The following is a 14004-nucleotide window of genomic DNA, read 5'->3' as shown; positions in this document are numbered from 1 at the left end:
CTTTTTTCTAAATGTTTTTATATGAGTAGTGTGCCACCCATGCATATATAGTTTGCTGATACAGAGAGCAGATAGTATATAGGAATTCATACAGAGAGATCATTCTGATTATTTAAAATTATCAATGTTAGGAATTTGTCCTTTGGGATCCTGCAGTGAGCTAGCATTTCAGTTCTCCCTGGAGAGAGTGTCACATTGATTGCCACTGAACGCTGGTCATATGTTCTCTGTTAAGATGGAGCAAACCAGCCGGGTGTTGGTGGTGCACACCTTTAATCCCAGCACTCGGGAGGCAGAGGCAGGCGGATCTCTGTGAGTTCGAGACCAGCCTGGACTACCAAGCGAGTTCCAGGACAGGCTCCAAAGCCACAGAGAAAACCAAAAAAAAAAAAAAAAAAAAGATGGAGCAAACCAAGCTGCCCAGGATGGCAAGAGGGAAAGGGGGGGTGGGATGCCGTTGGAGGAGATGACAAAGCACAGGCAGGACATTTCCCCAGTCTGCACATTGCAGTGCACCCTGTCTGTCACACAGTCCAACCTGATGGAACAGTGGTGGTCGCCGTGTGTGCAATGTTACCTGAGGAAGGTGAAAGAGAGTGAAGGGAGTGTGACTCAGGGTAGAAGTCTGACTAATAGCCTTTAAGAGATTTTCATCTTAGACTTTCTGAATCCAAAACGGCACCCTTTGTGTTTAAGTGTGTCCTTCCAGTGATTGTTGACACACTTAAATTTGAGAACCTCTGAGCTAGATATGCTAATTAAGGAGGCAATATGGCATTCACTAGGTAGATGGTAAGATGTGGATATTGGTTTGCTAAGGTCTGTACTATTCTAAAAGAGCAGATGAGAACAAAATAAAGCAGAAAAATGATCATTAAAATGATAATGAAACACTGCTTCTTACAGTGGCCTGCTTAGAACAGATTATCTTTTAAATGTAAGCCAAAATCCCACCTGTGCCTACTTCTGAATGCATGAAGCTCAAATACACAAATACAAAAACAACTATGTTCACAGCCAGAGGTTAAAAGCCTGTGGTGTTTAAATCCCACTCCTCCACTCTAAACCGCATCGCTACGGTGGGAGTTAGATTCAGGTCTTTGAGCTGACTGCTCAGTTAGCTGTCACCACCTCTACTTAACCCATCTTCCTTCCTTTGGGTTCACACACCATCTTCCTGAAAATGCAGGTCAGGCTCGCAGCTCCACTCACAAGCTTGTCTCCTCCTTTCCTGAAAAGTCTTTGGCACTCAAGTATCAGTATTTAATACAGCGTGATACAGCTTCCACACTTCCATATATTCCCAGTTACTTTTAAGTATATGTCACTAGAAAACTTTGCTGCAGAAACAACCCACTGTCTGTCTTTTCCCCTTCCTCACTTCTGGATATGCTCACTGCTTTTTAACACATCTGCATTCTTTAAAAGCATAAGTAAAAACTGTATTGCATCACTGCACATCTTTGGAAATAAATTTCATGCTAGCAGGAAGAAACTAATAAGTCTATTTGTAAAGTGTGTGTGTGTGATATATATATAATATATATTTCTATTTGTAGTGCCAGGCAGTGCTTTGTTCTTTTATCATTGCTTGTTCACTTTAAAAATATTTCATTTCATATATGTGAGTGTTTTGCCTGCGTGTATGTCTGTATATCGAGTGCATGCATTATCTGCAGAGGCCAGAAGAGGTCAATGTGCATTTCCCATAAAGACTAGAAAAGGGCTTCAGACATTGGAGTTGCAGTTAGTTGTTAAATTGCCATATGGGTGCTGGGAATTGAACCCAAGTCCTCTGGAAAACCAGCTAATCCCTTCAACTGCTGAAACCATCTCTCCAGCCCCTACATTTTTTAAATCTCTATTGGCTTCTACGTTTTGTAACATTTTAGATTGTTCAAAAATATTTAATGTTCCTACTTCATTTAGTTTTGTCTTTGGCCTCTTTTCCTTTTCTACTTCATCCATTTTTCTTTTCTAATTTCTGTTTCATATTATGCTTCTGTGTCTTCTTTTTCTTATGAGCCCCTAAATTTCCTGACAAATAAATTTCTTGAAGCTCCATTAGTCAAAAATTGAAGAACAGTTTTTATTTAAACACTGAATTATTTTTTTTAGAGAGGGAAATGACAAGTATTCTGCAGGAACTAGTGTTAGGCATGGACTTATGTAACATCAGTTAACAGAGGGACATAAACAGTCCTAATTAAATTCACAGAAAGTATAAAAGAGAGAGGTACTGGAAGGCAGTACAGCTTTTGCATAGAGTAAAATAAGACATTATATCTGTGACTTTACAAAAAATTTTTGGATGTGCTAAACAAAAATTGTTTGGATCATTTAGTATTAGGAAATGTATTTAATGATTACATAATAAAAACCTGGGAAAAGGCATTCATGATGAGATATTGAAAGTTTACAATATAAGTGTATTTATTCTCATCTCTTTGCCACCTCAGATATTAATGTAATTCACTCCAAACTATTTTTGCATATTGTGCATGTCAAATAGATAAACCAGTAATCCTAACTCTGCCATTGAGTATAGCAGAGAACTTGAATGTGCTTAAGCAAATACATGAAAATCTGGTGATGGACAAAAGGGAGAAGCAATAAAGTGCTTACAACTGTGTTTAAGAATTCCATAGCACATCCTCAGCTGTGCCAGTTGGTTCTTTTATTTGTCTAATGTCAAAAGTTATCACTGTCTCAACAAATTTGAAGAAGCCCTTACCTCTAGTCCTGATATCCCCACTGCTATTGTTGACCTGCAGTACGACCCCTCAGACCTCAGAGCACATTTTCTACTTAGGAACATCTTCTGAAAAAGTAACATTCAAGAGATACAGGCTATGAAAATGTCTTCGTTAATTTTCTATCGCTATGAAAAACCACTGTCACCAAGGCAATGTATAAAGGAGAGCCTTTGTTTGGGCTTTGTCTTGGAGAATTAGGGTTCATGATGGTGGAACAAAGGTGTGTTGGCAGAAATAGCTGAGAGCTCACAGCTTAAACCGCAAGTAGGAGGCAGAGAGGGACCACACTGAGAATGGCAGGGGTCTTTTGAAACCTCGGAGCTTGGCTCCAATGACATCTCCTGAAACAATCACATATCTCCTTCCCAAAAAATTCCACCAGCTGGAAAACAAGCAGTCTAGTATTTGAGCCTATTCTTATTCAAACTACCACATTCCCATCCCTGGCTCCCATAGGATGGCAGCCATATCATGATGAAAGTACCTTTATTCCAACATCAAAAGCCCCAGAGCCTTTCAGTCTAAGTCTCTCCTGAGACATCTTAATTGTAACCCCCTGTAAAATGAAAAGCAAATCACATTCTTCCAACATGCAATGACACAAAATAAACCATTACTGCCTCAAATGTGGAGGAACCAGTGTCTAGTCAGACTTTTTGCCCCCTGAGCACATTTGGTGAAAGGAATGAGAATTGCTTTGTATGTTTATGATGGCTGTCCTGTCCCTGCTTTGAACCTGTAGCTCTCTTGGAATAAAAGTTACAAAGAAGCCCAGTAATGGGCTCTTGGGCAGTATCACCTTGAGGCCCATAGTCTGTGGAATCTCAAAATCAACTTCCTTTCCTCAGCACTGCTCACTGGTGGGTCAGGATGTGCCTCTGCCAAAGAAATTAGTCTACTACTTTTCCATTTAGCCTCAAATAAATCCTAAGGATATGGGCCAAAGGCAACCACATTCTTTGCCAGATTATTACTGCGTTGGTCTACAGCCTACTCCCAGTATTGTTCCTCTCTAAAACCCCTTGTTCTGGATCTCCACAGAACACATTATGAGGGCATACTAAACCCCACTTAGATGGTTCAAATGCTTTCCTTGTTCAAAGCCCCCAAGTCTTCTACATTCCTCCAAAGGACCACACCACACAGTCAGATCAATCACAGCAGTAACCCACTTCCTGACACCAACATTTGTCTTAGTTATCTTTCTATTGTGAGAAAACGCCATGACCAACCAGCTCATAAAAGGAAGGATTTAATTTGACTTACAGCTTCAGAGGGTTAGAGTCCGTAATGTCTGAGCAATGTATGGGAGCTGCAAGTAGGAGGCAGAGAGAAGACTCAATGGGAGTGGAGACAGTCTTTTGAAAGCTCAATGTTTTCCCTAGTGACACACGTCCTCCAACAAGGCCACTCCACCTAATCATACCCAACAAGTGCCACCAACTGGGGACCAAGTGTTCAAACATACGTGCCTATGGGGTCATTCTCATTCAGAGATTCATTTTCATCCAGAGATTATTGTAACTTACTGATAGAAAAAGATTTATAAAACATTTCCCATGCAATAAAACAACCTCCAAAGAAATTAAGAAACTTCTAGACATTCAATTTATTTACAGTAAAGTCTAAACTTTAAATATAAAAAATACTGCTTTGAAAAATTAAAGAATAAAATTATGTCTATTAACATTTATCTTTATGCCCTATTTTTCTGTATTTTGCAGATTTTTTCATTATCAGAAAATTTTCACCTTCAATATTTCTAAGTTGTTTCTTTTTTGCCAGTTATTTCCCTCGGACCAAGAACTATATAGTTTCCTCTCTGTCTTGCTCTTTTTCATGGTACTATGTTAGAAACGAAACTAAAAGGAACTGAATGGTTTCAGTAAAGAAGAAAGGGTGGGACTCCAATTCCCATTCATTTTGTGTGTTCCTTCCACTGACATTCTGAGTGTGTGTGAGCAACATTTTAAATAGGACCCAAAGCACCTTCAAAAGGCCACCTCTGCTTTATCTTTCCCACTCCGTAAACCAGCTAGTTATCTAATTCTACCTGGATATCTCTGTACAACCACTTGACTTCCAACCCCACTGAATTCATAGTAAGTATTGTTTTAATACTCTAAATCAACTATACAATAAAATCAAATAAGTAGTATCCAATGTGGAAATACTTGTTTTCACATAGAACCTGAGAAAGCAAAAACCAAAAAACAAACAAACAAACAAAACAAGGTTCCAAAAGATGCAAACATGGATTTCTAGTCTCGCAGTCTCTCACAAGTACCATGCATTAAGCTGAGCCATGCAGCAGCTGACATAGCAGTCTAAGATTTGTTTTAAGTAGTCAGAGAATGCTGCAGGTGTAAAGCCAGGTCCAGATACAGAAAACCTCTGAAAACACACAATATGTTTAAAGATGTGCTTAGATGCTGAGAAAGAAAAGAAAATGGGTTTAGATAGTCATAGAAAAAATAGTTTTAAAATAATAAAGAGTGTAAAGTCATACAAAAGAAACAAGCCGTGTAAAGATGGGAAATACACAGGGTGTCTGGATCCTGTATGGTGCTTTGTTGGCTTCCAATTTTTAAATGCTAAGGAACAAAAGCACTAGCTGCTGAGAGAAACTGAATTATGAAAACTGCTAAATTAAACCAGCTCATATATTGTAAGAATATCTTAACTTCAGCATGGAAGTGAGAAAATATGTTGCATTGTGGGAGAGGATATGCCTTTCTTTCCCTAGGAAGCAAAAGTTATGCTTCTCTTCAGAGATAAGAAAGATCAGATTTGATGGAGGGAGACCTCCTGAGAATCTTGGCTGCAGCAAGAGCGAAAAAGCCAAGAAAATATACAGGTTGGGTGATGTATATGCTGATCCTCAACATGGGAACAGTTCTGAAACTGGATGAGACATGATCAATCTTGATGGCTATAGAATCCTCATGACTTATTATATTACATGCCATTCTTTCATATAGCATGGATAGAGTTTTGGTTATACAGTCTAAGCAAAATTATAGCGTTAACAGATGCCTTTATCTTACTCAAACATAAAACAAAAATTCATCTTCGATTGACTTGTGCATTCTGCATGTTCCATACTTGTGTCAATATGGATATATATGTTACCTTTAAAAGTCTGGGTGTTTTCAGAACAAAAGAACCAGATACCAAACACCAATTAAGACAAGTAGCCTTTGAAAAGTGATGCAGCCTTTCAAAATGCCTCTGTTACGGGGTTTGCTCAAAATGCTGCATCCAGAGTAACTTCAAAGCTTCTGGTTAAGATGGTTCAGCCTCATAGACTATCCAACCAAGACTTCAAAGAAGCTCTACACTTTTCCACCCCACAGAGAATAAATAAAAAATAATACAGCTAGCTCTTCCAGGACTTGACTACTATCCCAATTTTCTCTAAGTCCCCTAAAGATGTCATCACCTCAGGACAACAGAAACCAGTCTAGAGAACATGAAGCCCACATTCCCAAGGGATTAGTGGATGATTTTTGCTCATTCAGTGGGTTATGGATGTTTTTCATTTTTGGGGGTGGAGGGTTGGTTACAAGTTGTTATTGGTAATGGTCAGAAAAGAAACTAAATAAAGAAGATCAGATTCAGGGATCTCTTTCTGAGACAAAAAAGGGGAGATATAGAATAATAGTATAAATGTGTGGATTATTGAGACTACTTTTAACCATTAGTCTCAAATGTTTTACACTGGTATAAATTTTTTTTTTGGTTTTTCGAGACAGGGTTTCTCTGTATTGTTTTGGAGGCTGTCCTGGAACTCGCTTTGTGGACCAGGCTGGCCTCGAACTCACAGAGATCCGCCTGTCTCTGCCTCCCGAGTGCTGGGATTAAAGGCGTGCGCCACCAACGCCTGGCTTGGTATAAATTTTTAATTGACACAAATTTAAGGTTATTTTTGTTATATATAATATATATGTATAATATATATATTTCTACTTTTGTTATGCAGCTCATCTAAAAATGTAATGTAAACTTCTAGTCCTTGGAAGACATTTAGGATAATTAAAAAATACAGGTTAGTAGTTAAGTCATCTCTGATAATAAAGCATGTAGTCATGTTAGGTATGTTTTCAATATTTAACAGATGTATTTTAGAAATGTGTTTCTTCAAACACTTCAGAGACCTATAGAGTATGGCATTTAAGATATTTTATTAACTTAAACCTTTTCATGACAGTGAGACTTATCTGCTCCTGAAAGCACCTTTACTTCAGAAAAAGATGATGGGCATCAGAGAACCTCCATATGGAGTTTGCTTTCTCTGTGGCAAAGTTAGTCACTGGGAAAGAAACTGCCTTTGTCTCAACAGCTACAGTATGCTGTACAAACTGGACAAGCAGGACACAAAAGAAAGCAACTGCTGAACTTTGCCAAGACATAGTAGTGCAGTCTTTTAAAATTCTTGCTTCACAGAAAAGTCTGTCAGATATTCTAGATCTTTAGACTGAAGATGAATCCCCAACATTACAGAGGAATTTTGGGTGACTCCAGGGAGCCAACTGTCTGCTGTTCCTAGTTTTGGAGGTTGTTTTCTCTATACTTCCTGTTTACTCAGGTAATATATCTTTCTCATATCTCTGATGGAGTTAAAGATGAGATAGTTATAGTCACAGTTTTCCTTGATACAAAATTCATAAAAGGAAATTACATAAGAGATATAAAGTATATAAGGCTGAGAGACATAAAAACTTAAATTGTTCATCTAAGAAAATGTTTTGAGGTCTAAAAAGATAGTTGTGTATAGTATGGATAATAAAAACCCAGAGACAGATATTGAGGTTCAAGCTGAAGATCAGAAAATAAAGCAGGCAAGCCAATAGAGAGTTTTTACCTCTACCAAGGCTCAGAGCAAGGTGTGTGTGTGGGGAGGGGGACAATCCTGTCCTCAGAGTGATTGCAGGCTGCAATGCTCTCCACCCAAAACCTTAGATTGCTCCAGCATGACTTCCCTGAGCTCCTGCCTTATATTCCTCTCTAGTGCTGGCATTAAAGGCATGTCATCTCAATGCTGAGCGCGTTTCTCTTTTAGACTGATTCACTCTCATGTAGCTCAGGGTGACCTTGAACTCACAGAGATCCATCTGCCTCTGTCTCCTGTTTGGCCACCGTTGCCTATCCTGTATGGCTAGCCAGTGTCTTAGGTGTGTATCTTACTAATGCCTTAGTTTGTGTGTGTGTGTGTGTGTGTGTGTGTGTGTGTGTGTGTGTGTTTGGCTAGCTAGTGGATTAACTTTTAACTAGGTGTGTGGTTGACTAGTGGGCTTAGCTCTGCATTCTGATCTTCAGATAAGCTTTATTTGTATCACTGCACTTTTAGGTTGGTAGTACAAGTTAGAATCGAAAGTGAATTAGATACAAACTTTGAACCCACTAAGATAGGGTAGATAATACAGTACTTTCTCCAAATTTGACAAGTACAAATGGAGTGGATATTATGAATGCAATTCTTACCTTTTAATTTTTCTTCTTGTATATAGTTTTACTATGTATGTAGTACATAGTGCTGCCTCCTAAGACCATGTTAGTCTCCATGATCTATGTCAAGGTGGTTCACTTCCAGTTAAGTGGTAGGACAAAAAGTAACTTAAGAATAAGTAGTCTTGGGGAGGGAGAGAGAACTGAAAGTGACACGCGTAAAAAGTTAAATAAAAAATATATGGAAAAAAAGAAAGATGTAGAGATTGGGAAGAAAACAAAATATAAAGAGAAAATAGCTCAATAATAAATTCCTCTCAATTTATGGACTATTGCCAAATAATAGAAAAGAATAGTCCACAATATTCTATATGTATTTTATAATTTTGGTGAGATAACATTTAGAGGCTTCTACTAGTTTCTTTGTAAAATTAACAAAGTTATTACTTACCAAGACAGTTGTAAAGACTACATGAGTTCGTGGATGTAGGACATTACAACTAGCATATTTTGCTGACTTGTTAATGGATTACAGTTACATTCAAGAGAAAGCTTGAAGCAAATACCATCTAAAAATATAATAGTCCAGCTCTACTTGAAAAAAAAAGTAGTGTTTCTATATACACACTGAGAACACATAGAGGAAACAGTCTAATATTCACAATAACTTAAATGTGTATCTTGGAGCAAACCTAACACAAGAGATAAAGGAACTTTACAATAAAAACTTGAAATCTTTGAAGAAAGAAATTACAAAGGACTGGCAGATGGAAAGACCTATACTACTGGATTGGTAGAATTAATATTGTGGAAAAATAATCGTATCCAAAGTAATTTATAGACCTAATACAATCCAAATTAAAATCCCCATTATAATGGCCATTTCCTGTCCTTCCCACCAGTTCTCTGATAACTACCTAGAGGATTAGTATTACTTGTAAATTCTTAGCCAATAGCTTGGGCTTGTTACTAGCTAATTCTTACATTTAAATGAACCCATTTCTAGTAATCTATATATTGCTATGTGGCTCATGGCTTTACCTGTTCTCTAACATGTCTTGCTTCCTGGGTGACTGGCTGACATCTTCCTTGATTGTACCTTCTGCCCATTATTGGGCACACTGAGTATGCTTCCTGCCTACTTACTGGCCAGTCAATGCTCTATTAAACTAATTCCAGTGAAAAATATTTGCAGTGTACAAGATGATTATTCCACAGCACCCCATACCATTCTTCACATGAATAAAAAAGGTAACCATCACCTGGGGTCATTCTGGTGTCTGAGGGCCAAGCTGCCACTGTAACCATGCCAACCTGAGTGGCCTACACTGCCACCTGGGAACATGGTGTCATCCAGGCCTAGGATGCAGCCAAAGACCATGTCTGCAACCATGTATTATGCCACCACTGGAGTCATGCCAATCTGAGTGACCTATGATGCCACCTGGGGACATGGTGTCATTCAGACTTGGTCTGCTGCTAAGGGCCACGTCAGAGTCTATGGTCCTACTGCAACTGGGATCTGTGTTGATGTCATGGCCCATGTTACCACATGAAATCATAGGAACCATGTTGAAGTTTGAGGGCTGTGCTGAGCTGGCCACACCCTTCACTGCCCTGTGATAGCTGCCCTTTCCCCTTACTAGACAATGTAGTAGGAGAGCTAGACTCCCACACTTGGAAGAGATGGCCTCACCCCTCACCACTGAGGTGGGAGAGCTGGATCTACCCCTCACATAAGAAGGTAGTCCCAGTAATCATGACTGAACAGCTCAGTTACCACCTAGACCCACCACCCCCTGTGCCTTGGTTTGGCCTACCCTAGTGTCTAACCCATGTATACCTGCTGGACCATGTGAAGGATGAAGGGACTGGTCCTGTGGAATGATAGCCACAGAATCTCCATGACTCGGGGCAATAGCAGGATATCTAAGAGGAGTTTCAGTGAGGGTCCAGTGATTATGGTGTGCCAGAGATCAGGGGCCTTGAATCAGACCAATGAGTGATTCTTTGCAATAAACATTTGCCTGTGGAACTGACTGGACAAAAGGGTATACTGTGTGACACACCACAGCACCCAATGACACTAGGGACTGAGGTAGGGTTGGTTTTGTTTTGTTTTGCTTTGTCTGGGTTTTTTGTTTGTTTGTTTGTTTTTTTGGTTTTTATGAGACAGGGTTTCTCTGTATTGTTTTGGAGGCTATTGGTCCAGCCCGGCCTCGAACTCACAGAGATCCGCCTGCCTCTGCTTCCCGAGTGCTGGGATTAAAGGCGTGTGCCACCACCGCCTGCCGTCTGTTTTGTTTTTAATTGATTTGGGGGGTCATTTTTGGGGGACACAGCAGGGGTGAAGAGCAGATTGGAGGGACTGTGAGGTAAGTGGGATTGGGGTATATGATGTGAAATTTCCAAAGAATAAAGAATTGTGTCATTTGTCTTATGTTAAAAAAATAGAAAAGACAAACTTCAGTTTCATTTGGAAATACAAAAGATCCAAGGCAGTCAAGGCAATTCTGAGTAAAGAGAAGAATACTAGAGACATTACTGTATGTAATCTCAAGTAATACTACACAGCTAAAGCAACAAAAACATTAATGTACTGGCACAGAAACAGACACATAGATCAATGGAAAGAGTAGTAGATACAGACTTCCATTCATATAACTAAAGCAACCTGATTTTTATAGCCACCAAAATAAAACATTTGAAGAAAGACAGCATCTTTAACAAAAGGTATTCCTCCACATGTAGAGGAATCAAACTATACATTATATCTCACCTTGCAAAAATTCAACTAAAAATGGATCAAAGTCTTCCATGTAAAACCTGAAACTCTGTATGGAACTCTTCTGTGTTGGAAGAGAAGGCAGGGTGGATGTTACAATGTAAAGGCATAAGTGATAAGACTCTGGTAACTGGGGAAATAAAATGAAACAATGCACAAATAAAACCTCATAAAACTAAAAAGCTTCTGAAAAAGCAAAAGAAACAAAATAGCAAAAGAAACAGTCAATTAGCCAGGTGGTGGTGGCACACACCTTTAATCCCAGCACTCAGGAGGCAGAGGCAGGGGATCTCTGTGAGTTTGAGGCTGGGCTGGACTGATAGCCTCCAAAACAATACAGAGAAACCCTGTCTCGAAAAACCAAAAAAAAAAAAAAAACCAGTCAATTAAGTAATGATGTATCCTACAGAATGAAACAAAAACATCTGGCAGAGGGTAAGTATCCACAATACATAAAGAATGGAGGGGGGAGCATAACACCAAGAAAATAAGCCCAGTAAAAAAAAAAACAGGCTGTAGATTTCCACCGAGATTTCTCAATAGCAGAAATGCAAATGCATTGGTATCATTAGGCATCAGAGGAATACAAATTAAGAGTACACTGACTTGCTTTCTTATCTTTAGTTAGATGGCTACCCCCAAGTGATGAAGCCAAAAATGCTATAGAGGATGTAGGAAAAGAATAACACTTATTCAGTGTTGGTAGGAACTCAAACTGCTGTAGCCACTATGAAAAACAGGATTGGGATTCCTGAAAAAAGGCAGAAATAGAAACACCATGTGACCAGCTATTCTATTCCTGAACCAATTTCTTTGAGTCCACATAGTATTGTGTGTATGTGATTTCAGGACTGACCACTTGGTATTGAGAAACTCAATTAGAGAGTTTATTTCCACTTTCCTTAGCTGCCTATGGTTCATGGATTAGGGGTGGTATCCATCAGCTTTCTTACTCCACATTAGTTGCTGTTGGTATTTTCCTTGTTCAAGTCTTCTTTAGGCAACCATAATAAGGAAGCTTCTCTGTAATTTCTAGTAGACACTGTAGGTGCAGTTTTCCTGTCCTAACTGTCTGTTCCCAAATAATCACTTTAGCAATAGCTCAAGCTTATTACCAACTAGCTCTTATAATTTAGCCCATTTTAATTCATCTATGTGCTGACCCGAGACTTTTGGTTTTATCTCTATCCCATTTTGTGTGTCCAACTGGTTCTCTAGCTGGTTGGCAACTCTTTTGACTATGTCCTTCCTCATCCCATCATTATCAGTTTGGCTTTCTCACTTAACTGTATCCTGTTCAGCTATTGGCCAGTCAGATTGCTTATTAAACCAATCATAGTGACATATTCACATAGTGTACAGAAGGATTATTCCACAACATTTCCCCCCTTTTGTCTAATTTAAGAGGAAGATTGTAACTTTAAAACTATATACAACAAAGGTAGTTATCAAGTAAAAATTACAGTTACAAAATCTAGTCTATTTGTAATTGGTAAAATTAGAGAAAAATATTATCTATCTTGATGAGTCTAAAATTTTATACATAATTTGTTTTCTATCATTATTAAGGAAAACTGCATGTTTAACTATTCAGTATTTAGCTCCATCAGAAATCCAAGAAGGATGAAATGTTACGTAATGACAGATATCTGGCTGCCTGAGCAGTAACCCAAAGTTCCTCTGTAACATAATCTTGAAGGGCTGTTCCTATCTTATCTTGGCAACGTTTAGCAGTCACCTTTCTTGCATTCTGTTAGCCCAATTTAGACAGTTTCTTTGCCCACATGGCTAGCTTTTGCCATAAAGACAACAAGCTCCATATGTAGTTTCTTCAATGCCCATCATCTTCTCTGAAGTAAATTGGTGCTACCAGCAAGAGGCATGTCTCACTGTCATGAAAAGCCTTAGGTTATTAAACATTAAATGCTATATTCTGTGAGTCTCTTAAGTGTTTGAAGACTACCTGTCAATCTAAATATATCTGTGTATGACCTTGAAAACATACCTAACTAGACTATAAGGTTGACCATTGTAGATGACTATTAATCTTTTATATTGTTTTACTTCCCTTTTAAGGACTTTATTATTTTAAAACTGTATTTTTTAATCTGTGACTATATATGCTCTTTCTTGTGGGAGTCTCCCCACTGAGCTACACCTGACCTGTATCCAGAATGCTAGCACCTCACCCTAATCCATCTTTTGTTTAGCAGATACCTTTTGTTTCTCTTGTCCTTACAAATCGTATGCATATCTTGGTTCAGGGAAATCTGGAAAACTGTGGCACCTCATGAGTCGAGATTTGCACTTGGCATTGTCCCTTTGGAAGCATTATTCAGGTTGTTTTGATGATATGGAAATCAACTTGCTGAGGTATAAATAGGAGAACAATAAAAGGCTGGTTCCCCTTGCAGGTGTCTCTGAGACTTCTTTCCATCGACCTGCATGAACTCAAAGCTGCTGCCGCTTGACACTTTCTTTTCTCTCTCCCAAGCCTATGTATATAGTTTTAAACACACTGTAAACTGTTTAGAGGTTTATTTTTCATCTGAATCTGTCTTTACTGTATATTTCTATCTTTTTCTGGCCACATGAGCCCTCACCGCTAAGTGGCTTCGGAGGAGGCTGGCTCCCCCTGCTTCTTCAATGTGCAGATGTCAGTGGGGAGTCATGTTTACTGCCTCAGCTCTGGGGAATTTTGGGGTCCATGAACTCAGCCAGTATTGCTCTGCCCACTACTCATAAAGCCCATTTAAGTGTTCTATAGCAGGATCTCCCAAAAGAGCAGTCCCTGTCACTAGCGCGATCCTGGAAGCTGCAGTATAGAGTAACCGCTTCTGCGTATTAAAGAAGCTGCATTTTAACAGAGCCGTCCTCTTTGCTGCCAGCAAATAGAGCCTACCTGAAGAAAGAGTTGTTAAGAGGTCGTGTCTGATTTTATTTATTTTATTTTTTTGTGGTTTTGGAATCCTTTTTTATTTTTATTTATTTATTTATTTATTTATTTTCCAGTTT

The sequence above is a fragment of the Mesocricetus auratus genome, unplaced genomic scaffold (genome assembly GCF_017639785.1).
Source record: "Mesocricetus auratus isolate SY011 unplaced genomic scaffold, BCM_Maur_2.0 Super-Scaffold_100020, whole genome shotgun sequence".
NCBI lineage: Eukaryota > Metazoa > Chordata > Mammalia > Rodentia > Cricetidae > Mesocricetus > Mesocricetus auratus.
Note: the sequence above shows the minus strand (reverse complement) of the source record.